This window comes from Mugil cephalus, chromosome 3, assembly GCF_022458985.1.
Source record: "Mugil cephalus isolate CIBA_MC_2020 chromosome 3, CIBA_Mcephalus_1.1, whole genome shotgun sequence".
Lineage (NCBI taxonomy): Eukaryota > Metazoa > Chordata > Actinopteri > Mugiliformes > Mugilidae > Mugil > Mugil cephalus.
In genome coordinates, this window is record NC_061772.1 from 16,294,871 (window position 1) to 16,307,699 (window position 12,829).

The 12,829-nt window shown below is 44.1% G+C and overlaps 1 protein-coding gene across 5 annotated transcripts in view; it reads left to right on the forward strand.

The window, feature by feature from the left end:
* The window catches only part of LOC125005146 (transcription initiation factor TFIID subunit 4-like), an 87,572-nt gene that overhangs the window by 68,743 nt on the left and 6,000 nt on the right, over positions 1–12,829 (forward strand). The gene's annotated exons all lie outside the window — the stretch shown is intronic.

The window sequence follows — 12,829 nt, forward strand, 5'->3', positions numbered from 1 at the left end:
TTTTTGTTATGTTTCTCCCTCTATTGTTTTTGCAGAACATTTCAGATCATTAAATGAAATGAGGTCCCAGCAAAGCTGCGACTGCCTGAAACATGCGTTATTCCACCGTCGGAGCCGTGTTAACCGGGAGTGGATGCGACTGCGAATGAAGCACACGAGGGAGTGAAATTTGTATGACATCTTTATTTCTGAGCTCAAGGTCCTCGGAGTCACTGATGCCTCCTTCAGCTCTCTGGGGATGACAAATATTTGTCAGCTGCTTTCCATTAGGACCGTGGCCCTGGTAACTCGCCTCCCTGGCCCCTTTATGTCCCTCAGAGATTACAGAGGGGGTCGACAGTTAATTGCCCAAATCATTAAATTTAACATATATCTCAATAAATATAATCAGCCAGCTGTTTGACAAGGTACACAGTTCATTAAGTCCCCTTGCTTGTTTGTCGTTTACCCTAATTAAGATTTAGAATCGATCATTGAGTGTGTAATGTACAGTGTAGCTTGCCTTGCCTTGCACAGGGACTCTCTCTGCTCAAACGAAAGGAATGGTATCCGCTTGCTAAAGCTTTACCATTTAGCACACTGACTGCAATGGGAATTAGACATCCTGTGCTAATTAGGGAGGCCAATTAACTGTGAAATTCAGGCATTTTTGACAAATAATCTCAGCAGAATTCAGACATCACCATACACACGGATGTTATCAGTCCTGAATGGAGAGAGGATAAAGGCTGCTGGCTCCTGCGCAGTCTTTTGTGCCTGCTCGCGTTTCTGGCAGTGATGTGTTGTTCCTGTCAGTTAGTATGCAGTCTTACCAACTGTCTCCCAAGTTGCCTCAATATCTCTTAACATACTCATCTGGAAAAAAAAAGGCATTTACGTGACACCCTGCTATACACTTGCAGAGGAAGTTGTTGAAGAGGAATGTCACCAGACCTGGCTCTGATTTGTCTTCGGTGCAGCTGAACAGCGATGTTACGGCTAAGCTTGTTTGGCAACACTTGACCTCAGTTTGCCTTCTTGAAACAAAGAATTGGCATCAACAGGGAACTTCTGTGTTTCTATGTCTCCCATTCCCATTTTGATTCATGATCACATGTATTTTTTAGACTGCATAAATTATGTATTTGTTGGACTAATGAACACCCTCCACTGGAGTTGTGAATAGCTAGATGTGGCCTCTATCACCCACATCAGCGATCTGATTACATGTCACGGCAATTCTCAGAAAGGAGCAATGTGGTTTGACTGAAAAAGACATGCCAGGCCGTTTGGACTATTTCTTCAGATCATATATATTTATATATACAGTATATTGCCAAAAGTATTGACTCACCCATCCCAATAACTGAATTCAGGTGTTTCAATCACTTCCATAAACACTCCCAGTCTGGGCATGCAGACTGCTTCTACAAACATTTGTACACTCCAAACTTCACGTGGCCTTCAGATTAGCTGAAGAACAGTGCGTAGAGAGCTTCACGGACTGGGTTTCCATGGCCGAGCAGCTACATCCAAGCCACGATATGTGCAAAGCAAAGCGTCGGATGCAGTGGAGACACGTTCTCTGGAGTGACCAATCGCGCTTTTCCATCTGGCAACCTGATGGATTAATCTGGGTTTGGCAGTTGCCGGGACAACGGCGCTTGTCTCACTGCACTGTGCCAAGTGTAAAGTTTGGTGGAGGGGGGATTATGGTGTGCGGTTGTTTTTCAGGAGCTGGGATCCACCCCTTAGTTCCAGTAAAAGGAACACTGAATGCTTCAGCAAACCAAGAGATTTTAGACAGTTCCTTTCTCCCAACTTTGTGGGAACAGTTTGGGGGTGGCACTTTTTTGTTCCAACGTGACTGTGCACCAGCACACAAAGCACGGTGGCCTTCACAGAGTCCTGACCTCAACCCGATTTAACACCTTTAGGATGAATTAGATGAATATCAGGCCTTCTTGTCCAACATCAGTGTCTGACCTCAAAAATGTGCTTCTGGAAGAAGTATATATGTGTATATATACACACACACACCTCCTGTGTCACCACACACTACATTATTTTGTGTTTGTCTATGTGTTTGAAATGGGGTGTGTACAGTTATGCGTGTGTGGTCTGACTCGTTGACAGCCATAAAACAGAGCCCTGCTGTCTTTATTACCTGTTCGACCTATCCCAACTGCTTTGTTCCTGCTGTGCTTTGAAACTCATTTACCCGTGCTTGAATTGGCGTATTCTGTTCAGTTGGAATCTAATAGAAAGGCGCCATTACGCCATGGAAGGCAATGGCTCTGGGTGTATGCTGAAGCTGTTTGGATACGAGGCAGCGCCGGAGGTGTGTTTGCTGGGCGCCGATGGGCAACTCCTCCAGCTGCCCGCCTCAGGTACAGGAAGAATTGAGCACTTCCTTTTACAACATGTGTAATTATTATGGCAGACAAGGGTGTGGATTTAAACCAAGTCAATATGTAGATAAGCACTATACACACACACGCACACACAGCTCCTTGGAAAATGTTGTATGTGGTATAATAAAGCAGGTTGCCAAAATGCTGCGCAGGTAGGAAGGAAGCCCTCTGGGCTTGGGGAAGAGGGATCTGATGGGACAATGAGGCCTCCAGGAAAGTGCCAGCGAAACCGTAATGAGTTACTCCTCAACTGAGTCCAAATTTTATTTTGCAATGCTGCACGCCATTTTTAAACAACCCCAACACAATCACATATTTGGGTTGATTTTAATTTTGACAGCAAAGTGTCAAGCGTGGACATTGTGAATCACGACTGCTTATCTGCAGAACTAGTAGAAGAAATAGTATAAGTAGGCTATTTACATTAAAATTGCAGTTGCACACATAAATCATATTGTAACCATAAAGCCACACAATGGTGGAGACGATTGTGTCTGAATAACTTTCAAAACTGTCAGGGGCTCACCCTAGCAGCGCGTTGGATATAAAGACCACGACTCTTGGGGTCACGGATGTTCACAGAGACACTCTATTAAAGTTTTGCGCTCGTCTTTCAGGGACATCTATATAAAACATGAAACTTAACTCTTTTCCCCAGAAGAGCCTGGATTTTAATCAGACCTGCTCTTCAGACAGCTGTTTTTCCTGCTCCTCGTACTTAGCAGGCGCCACAGTGGGTGCATGGGGACCGGTGTCAGCGGCAGTGGAGCTGAGCCTGTGATGGCTAAATGATGTCAAAAATGGCCCCATTAATGTCAATTTTAGATCAAGGGCCAATGCATGGTGTGAAACTCTGTCGTAAATGTGCTTTCTAATCTCCTCCATCTGCATATCTTCTGTGGCCCCTTGGTGCATTCCTTTTTTTTCTGTAAGAGAAATGTGTCACTGCTCATGTGAGGATTTAAGACTGACAGTTCAGCATACAGCACATGTCTGCTTAACAGTGGGATCCGTCTCGCTGCTTTTCGCTGTCTTAATCTCAAGTCGGTGTCTGTTACTGTGCTTGGTTTCTGTGTTATTCGGCACCATGCTGTGTTGTTGGACCTATTGCTTCCTCTAATTAGGGCATTTGCAGGATGCGTTTTCCTTTGTGTGGTCATTCATGTTTCGATACCACTCCGAACTGATAAGCTTTTGTTAACTGGTTGTTCCTATTTGAAACGTTTCGCAAAGACATCAAAGCGTGGACCAGAAGCCTCATTTGGCAACTTCTCCCAGCAATCCATCGGCTGCAAAACACCCTGGTGCCTTGATTATTAACACAGTCACCACCCTCTCATTCAACTTGAATTAAAAATTAAAAACCAGCAGAAATGACAGCGCCACACCATTGAAAGTAAAGTGTATAAAACCAACAAGGGCTCATTAGCGAGTAGTTCTGAAGACAAGCATTCTGACTAGAGACTCATTACACTTCTCCTATTTTAACTCTAATTGGGTTCATTTTATATATGAAACGCCTTGAATATTTAATGTTGAAAAAGTTCTACTTCTGACACTTTATGTAGCCAAAGATACTTGGCCGTTGTTAATTGTCCGGGTTATCAGGCAAGCCGTTAGCTGTTTCTTGATGCCGCTGCTCTCTCTGTTGAAGACAAAAAACACGGGACACGCTGCTTGGTGGATCATTGATCATCTTCAGACAAATGAATGTAATTGAGTAACTGAACATCAACAAACATCATCAACTGAATTGTTGATATATTAGCTGTTGTTCAACCGCTTTCCTATTCTGATTGTGGACAGTATTTCCCTCTAATAGGTAATAGTTGGCAATATAGTAAAGAAAAATGTTATCACCCCAAATCCTAAATGGTGTTGCAAAGTTAAGCTACAAAGACCCACCTAATAAATCCTTTGTAGTATTTAACAAGTTCTTCAGCTGGCCAGGCTTAGAGCATTTTAATTAAACAGATTAAAAACATTGTTATGGTTTCTTCCTCTGGTTGCCTTCACACAATCTTTTGTTTCTCTCAGGTTGAAAAGAAAGAGAGAGGAGAAACAAAAGCGAGATTGTGTTTCCAGGCAGGAAAGTTTGAAGTTCTTTGTTTGGAAGCAAGGTTCCGGGTGCTGCAGACTGTTTAGCTTGGTGACCCTGTGACTGTCTTCTGAGGAATTGTATGAGCAGCCCTGCAGAACAGTGCTCCAGGGTCGGCTTTCATCTTAGCAGTAACCTGTGGACTTTGAAACTCAGGGCAATGGAATTGCAGCTTTGTCAGTACACTACTAATTAGAAAATTCCTGACCTCAAGCAAGATGTTTTAATTATGTGTTGTGTCAACGAGTTTGCAGATTTAATCCACCGTTGATACACACTCAAGTGTGCAAACTGTGTCGCACATTGTAGTAGATCAAGTGGAATGAAGCAGGGGCTTTTCTTCTTCATCTTCTTCATGTAACCTTGCGCCCCTTCATGCACCCGCGTTCGTTAAGAGCCATCACATGCTTAAGTAGCCAAATTAGACGTGGACTTAATGTGTTAGCTCGTGAAAAAGCTGGTCTGATTTGCCTTGGTTTGTGGGAGGCTGAACAATGTGACAGTATTGTGCTGGGTGTGAGCTCTCTGTTGCAGTGAGTCAGTGTGAGGGAAGGCAGGAAGGGGTTAAACAGAAATTGAGCGGGGATGCTGGGGGCAGCAGTGCTGCAGAACATAGCAGTGTTCGTGCGAAGGCAAGTCATTTCCCGAAACACTGCAGACACATGGCCTGCGGCGCTCTAAAACCTTTGGAGACCAAAATGGCTTGCAGGAGTTAGAAGTAATAAGGTGTTTTTTTGCCTTCTTTCTCCTTGACTGAAATTCTGCACGGTTGCTATGCATTGCCATGGAGCTGTGTAGCTGTTTTTATGGTTTATGTGGGTATTAAGATGCTCTGAAACTGGCCATTTTTGAGATTTGTTGTTGCTTAGTTGTGAAGCAAATGGAAGTTGTTTGTTTTGAAAGTAATTCCCTCATTTTTTTTGCCATGATCACAATGCTAGACCTCACTCCCATGCCTTTGTACCCCCCCCCCCCCCCCCCTTTATTCTCTCAGTTTTTCTTTCTGCTGTTAACAAAATGACAAATTAGCGAAAGCCTGTTTGAGACGGATCATACCAGATAAAGCAAACATGCTTCGCTCACCTCTGTTTTTGAAAACACGGTGACTAGTAGCATCCTGTTTTGGCTTTTCCACAGAAAAGGAACCTGTGTTCGGAACAAAGGCCATCTGCGTCGGTGCATGAACATAAAGCTGTGGTATTAGTCAGTTCTGACCCCGGTGATTATTGGTTGACTGAACCAAAACTCTTTTCATCCTTTCCCCTGGTTCTGTTAATCTTGGCTGCCTTGTCTGCTTCAAAGAGGGGCTCCGGCATATAATCTGGGTATGTACATCTGTGAATTATTATTCTAATTCTTTATACGTTTATTAGAGCTGAATAAACTCCACATCAAATACATCACTTGGGCAATGTCAGAAAGCCCGGGGCAAATCAGCCGACATCTGTTAACTCTTTCAAAATGGCCTCATCCAGCATGTCTGTGGGCGTAGAGGAGCGAGAAGAAGGGGAGGCGAGAGAGGGAGAGAGAAAGTCTCTGTTGCTGATTAATGGCGGCCGTAGGAGAGGCGTTTCGGGCCGAGTGCGGAGATGAAGCGGGGCTGCACTCCCACGGCTGGGCTGTGCACTGTAAACACTGTGAAGCTGCGTTCCCCGACTGAAATGCGGCATGGAGAAGAACATGTGGGAAAGCTTTGCTTCCTGGCATACAGTCAGTCAACCAGGCAGTCAGTCAGTCAGTCCTTCAGTCCGTAAATTAGTCAGTCAGTCAGTGAGTCAGTCAGGCCATCAGCCAAACAGCTAGTTCTCCAGTCTGTCTGTCAGCAAATCTGTGAGTCTTTCTCTCAGTGACTAGCACGTACGCTGGTTTGTCGGTCAGGAAGACACTTTGAGTCGTATACCCGCTAACTGCTCTACAGCAGCAGTATAACTGGACCAAATCATGACTGGTGACCTGGTGGCCCAGCTCAGGAACAACATTCATCAATATTTGAATAGTGCCTGTTGTTAACTTCCATCCTTTCACTTTTAAAAAACACCACCTGCTTCAGCTTTTGCTTTATTTCTTTGTTTAGCTTGTCAACACTCTGTCTCTCTTGTGCTATATATGTCCTCCTTGCCTGAAGCGTAGACATCAGAGTTTTAAAGGATTTTTCAGCATCAAAGTAATAACAACAATACAGTAATGTTGCATCATGAACAGCTTATCTGTTTCTCAACCAACGAGGGGCTAGCCCGTGTCTGCTTTCCTTCCCATGTCGCCGTTCTGGTTAACACCGTATGTTGGCTGGTCACATACCGGTACGTGCAGTACAGCCTTTCTCACCATGCAGCCCCTGTCTACAACTTCTGCTGAGAGGAGTGGAGTGCTGAGGCAGCAGGTTGGACTGTGCAGGGCCGAGCGGCTCTGTGTGCCTGGCAAAGTGGGCCATTAACCCACCGCCCTAAGGTGTGACCTGGGCCAAATCCAATATTGGCTCCGGCATCAAGGCACAGGTGCCACTCAGGGTTCAAAGCCACAGATCAGCAAGAAACCCACTGCCTCTGCTGCCCCACCCCCTCTCCCTTTCTTAAACAATAAAGGACTGAATGTAAATTCAGACTCTAGACGCCGACAGACGCTGCTGCTGCCACTGCACAATTTGAGACAAGGAGTAAAAAAAAAGAGTAAAAACACATAATTTTAATTCTCTCAAGGTTGACGTGAACGTCGCTGGTCATCGGACGTCCGAGAACATTATCGTGTGACCTGCTGACTTTGTCCTTTTAGTAAAATATCTGGATTTTTTTCTGATTGTCATGACAATGAATGAACGTCCAAACATGTCAGCCTACATCTGCCCTCACAGCGTTCTGTGTCAGCAGCTCTAACTCAATTTGTGCCTCGAACTGAGGCACAAACTTAAAGAGACGTGATTAAAGTAAAGAAACATGCTTTTTATGTAATATTTGTTATGGACAACATCTATCATGTGAACATTGCTTATACAAACTAATGTCTCTGTTGCACATAGTTTATGAGAATCATTTGGTGTTTTTGTACTCAAGGCATTACTGATTTTCTCTATTTGACTGATTGCTGTGTCCCAATGCAAGAAATTATTTGCAAACTTGTATAACACAATATGTTGTGTAATGCATTTTACCCATATTGTATTATACGTAGCTGTCAGCTACACAGAGCACACAGATTGTCTCTATTAGTTGTTTTATGCATGCACATGTGCCCCGGAAACCACAGGGAGTGAAATAGTGTAAAATAACCATGTATCATGTACGTTAACAGAATGTCGCTGAAGACCAGAGCCTCCAAAGAGGCCGTGCAGAGGAGCTTCAAAGCCTCTCCTCTCCTCTCCTGTCCTCTCCTCTCCTTAGGTCCTTTCCTGCACCCTGTGTTTTTCTCTCTGTCCCCCGCTCCAAACAAGTCAAATGTCTGAAGAGATGTATCGAAGTATCCCTGCACGTTCTGTACGATGGATATGTCATATGACATAATGCCTCCGAGCGGCCATCACAGATAAAATGACAGATGCTGTTTTTTGCCTCATGGATCTTTCTTGGCCAAGCTGATTTTGAGACTTTCCTTTTTGCTCTTTCCCTCTCTCCCCTCTCTCTGTCTTTGTGACTGTTCCCTCCTGCTCTCCCTCTTCCCCTCGCGTTTTCCCTTCATCCGCCGTGACCTTACAAAGCCTGCCATCTTGTTTTTTTTTTATTGAATTTCAAACACAATTACTGCGTAATTGCTGGTGACAAGGAAAGCGTGGTCGTTGATGTCTCACTTTCCTTTTAACTGACATTCAGCCATCTGCTCGGTTCAGCGTCGGCGTTTTATCCCGCCCATCCCCTCTCCCTCCTCCACCACCTGATCTCCTACGTGTGCTGGCGAGAGGGATCGGTCTCCATAGATACTGACAACAACATGCTGGTGTTTGGGTTGTTAGCATTCTTTCTGTCGAGGGTGTATGAAGACAGAGGAGCGAGGTGAGGCTGCTTTGAGTGAATTCCCGGATGAGCGCTGACCTTTCTGCTTGTATTTTAATCATTTAAGGCTGCCCTTGGCCCTGAAGGGAATGAGGCATTCTGGATGCTGCAGTCAAATGCCTGGATGGCAGTGTCTGGCTATACTTGGCTGTCTCCGGCCTCTGTGCCGTGACCCACTGTGGCCGCGACACCACCCCAGCACCATCCTCCTGCCTGTGGCTGCTGCCGCCGATCTGTCCAGGTGGATGGATGGCTTTGATTGGGAAAATCTGTGCCCCTGTCGCCGGCTCACATGTGAGTGGCAGTAATTGGCATGGCAGTAGGCAGGCCCATCTTTCATATGTGGTCAGCTATGATCGGCCTGATTAGACCAGGGCTGTTCCCCTAAGTGAGGGTCTGTTGCGCCCCAGGGCACTGCCGGCTATACCCGCTTGCCCCACAACTAGCAGCCCAGAGACGATAGATGTGGTCGAGGTAACTTTGCAGCAACAGTGGCCTGGCTAGCCTCACTCAACATCCAGCGTCCAGAGGTTAGAGAGTGTACTGGGAGAAATTTGAGACAGGGCATCGTCATACAGTGTACACAAACACAAGCATTTGAGGGGGCGGATGCTGGAGGGATTTTGGTTTGGTTCTTGTAAATTCATACCCATCATATGTTTTCAATTAAGGCCTGTCTGTACTGTGTGTTTACAGAGCGGTGCAATCAATGTAATTGTGAGAGGGTGTTCCTGACTGAAATGTCTGTCTTATTTTTCTCTGCCTGAGTTCAAGTGAGCACTTGCTGGATTTGTTTCCCAGTGTTTCTCATTTCCAAATGTAAATGCATCCCTTGATTTGTATCAGCCACTGTATACACTCTCTTTTTTATCGTTCTCATTTTTCCTGGATCAAATACAAACAACAAGGCCGCCATTTCAGAGTGGGACGTCAGCTCAGATCTATGTCCGCAGCGCTGTTTGTTTACAGAGAAAATCTGCTCATATTCACAGCGATGTATAAAGCCATAAAACACTTCGATTAAAATGATGTTTTCCCTGTTTGCTGGAGCCCGTTGCCAAGGTTTTTTTTCTACGTACAATGTTTCTCTACTTAAAAAGAAATCTGCACCTGAAAATTGTTATTAGAGCATCTTTTTGATCGCATTCAGGCTCTGCAAGAGGGAATATTTTTCTTAATTGGAGATGTGTACTTGTTTAGAGGCCACAACATTCCTCAGTATTGATACCGTCAATGTGTTTGCCATTCAGCAAGGATTACTTCATTCAGTCAGTGGGAAACGCAGTAATGCTTGCTTCCACTGTTGCGATTCACCATGGAAACTATCCCTTCTACGTAGTCGCTAAAAAAGTGAGGGTAAATTCCCAGAAAGGGAAACGAATATACACAAAGGGAAGAGGAGTTTTTGAAGCCCAAACTTTACTGTTATTTAAATCATTCTGATAAAGAGCACAATCATTTTATTTTTCAATTCACACAAAGGCATATCGACACTTTCTTAATATCTTTACAAAAAAAAGTGAACATTTGATGAGGTTTGATTTAGGTACAGTGAGGTCACCCACACAGTCACATCTGTAGCTAGTGCAGTATTCCCTACACAGCTTTGGAAAAGTATGGAAAATCTGTTAGATCATCTCCATGTCTGGGAGAACTTTGGAACTGGGCAATGACGACACTGCAAGTCTGCTGTGTCTCACATTTACATGCTAACGTGCAGATATTAAGAGGGAATATTACACTGACTGGCCAAAACAAAAACAAAAAAAGTAGCCGCTAAGCAAATAGGTACAAGTCTCCTGTTGGATAATTGATGTTCATTTCTTAAACAATCACATGGAAGGACACATCCCCTGGTCGTGGGAAAGGTGTTAGTCTGGTTGAGAAGGGTCACATCATGGGCATGCGTCAAGCAGACAAAATATCTAACATCTAAAATTGTGTTAAGACCTGCACAACGCATTATTAAAAACTGGAAGAACCATCGTCTTTGAGGAAGAAATGTGGTCGGAAAGAAATCCTGATTGATTGTGATCGGCGATCTGTTAAATGTTTGGTGAAATCAAATCGCAGAAAAACAACAGTAGAACTCAGGGCTATGTTTAATACGTACAATGCAAAGAGAAATCAAGGGGTTGGGACTGAACAGCTGTGTAGCCTTAAGAAAACCACTAATCAGTGAGTCTAACTGGGAAAAATTGCTTCAATTTGTTAGGAAGCATAAAGATTAGACTCTGGAGCAATGGAAGACGGTCATGTGGTCTGATGAGTCCAGATTTACCCTGGTCCAGAGCGATGGGGCATCAGGGTAAAAAGAGAGACAGATTATGCAACATTATGTGGTCAGAGAATGAGGTCAGCTGGCTACCTGAATATACTGAATGACCACGATATTCCATCAGTAGATGACAACGCCAGGATTCGTCAGGCTCAGATTGTGAAAGAGTGGTTCGTGGAGCATGAGGCACCATGGACTGGCCACCACAGAGTCCAGACCTTAACCTCACTGAGAATATTTGGGATGTGCTGGTGAAGGTTTTGTGCAGTGGTCAGACTTTCCCATCATCAATACAAGATCTTGGTGAAAAATGAATGCAACACTGGATGGAAATAGATCTGGTGACATCGAAACAATAGCCACGTTGAATCCTGCTGTAATCAAAGCTAAAGGCGGTCCAACAAAATATTAGCGCGTGACTTTTTGATTGTGGTGGCAGCTTTTTGTTTGGCCAGGCAATACATCTTAATTTAAAATTGGAGCATTTTACCACAACACATACAGAGTTGTGTCTGATGAGAATGTAATTGGTCATAAACCAAAGTACTTATAGAAGTGTAAGATCTTAATATATGCAAAATTTCATGGCGATCAATCAAGTACATGGATGTCTCTAGAGCTGTGCTGCATGGGCACGTTTTTCTTACTGTCTTGGTGCTTTAACTATAAGTCTGACCATGTTTGTGATATTGGTTGACACTCAAATAATTTAAAATTATATATTTGTCATTGACTCATTGTGATGCAATCTGACTTTCTATACAGCGTCTACTCAGTCATATATATCACATTTACATCAGCCAGCCAAAGGCCTTTTCCACTTTGGAAACCTATTGACCCGTAACTATACATAACATCCAGGTTGTGTGTCATTACGTCCTCGAAGTGAAAAAGCAGCTCTAGGTCATGTTTTATGACAGCGTGCACAAAAGCTGCATGGACTACGCACATTTGTTCAAACCTGATAACCAGCGGTTAACCCAGCGTAATCCGTAGAGCTTCTCTTCAGTGGCGTTCGTCTTTCTCTGTGCCCCTGGGCTGTGTGTGGTTTAGGTCAGGTGACTGTTGTGGAAAGTTGACGACAGTCAGCAGTCCTCGGCCTTCTTTGGTCTTCAAGCAGTTCTTCGAAGCTTTGAGGTGTGTTTGGGCTCATTATCCTGCTGCGGTGTCACTCCTTCTCCACAGTATGCAAAGCAGAAAGTGTAGCTTGTCTCAGGACGAAGTGCGGCTTTCGGTCGGTCGGGGTCGATTGAGTGCAGGTGTCTAGCTCTCAAGGAAAAAAACTTGCCCAGAATTTGTCTTTTCACAGACAACCTCCCGTGACTAATCTCAAACTGTAATAAATCAGCACACAGTGTTGTTTTCCATCATCCACTGTGAAAGGCTGCTATGTGTTTGCCCACCCTTGCATCTGGTCTTGTTCCCCCGTCTGGAGAAGTGGTTTAGAGATGTTGGTGGCCCTCTGACTCTTGAATGGACAGCGCTTTTTCCTTATTCAGCAGGTTGTATATGTTGGATCAAGAAGCATTTCTTTCTGTCTCTGAACAAAGCTTGATATATTGATATTCTGATGGCGTAGTCTTCCATACCATGGCTGCTATTTGCCTGATTTAGTTTCCATGAAATGTTTTAGAGAGTAATGCACTGTGCCCTTGGAAATCTTATACCCATGAATTGACTATTGTTATTCTTTCCTTAGAATAACAATTTGACTTCGGAAGCATTCACTTAGTTCTGATGATGATACTATCACAATGCCATGATGTTCTGCTGGAAACTTGTTTGTAACAAGCAGCGACAAGTTGATTTATTTGAATAAGACTCTGATGAGTCAACCAAATCCTCTTGAGAGTCATCTGAATGCTGCTTCAGTGGAGGGAAACTTGAGCTGACCTGATCAGTGCCACAGAATCACTCGCAGTTTTATTACTGAAAAATTAGCACAGTCAATTAAACACGAGTCCTTGATTGTGAAAGTCATGTCATCATTTTTAATGCGTCATGCGCTCTCAAAAAAGACACTTGAACCCCTTTAACGCGACCCCTGCATCTCACCTTTTGACGTGTCCCCTTTCTCCAG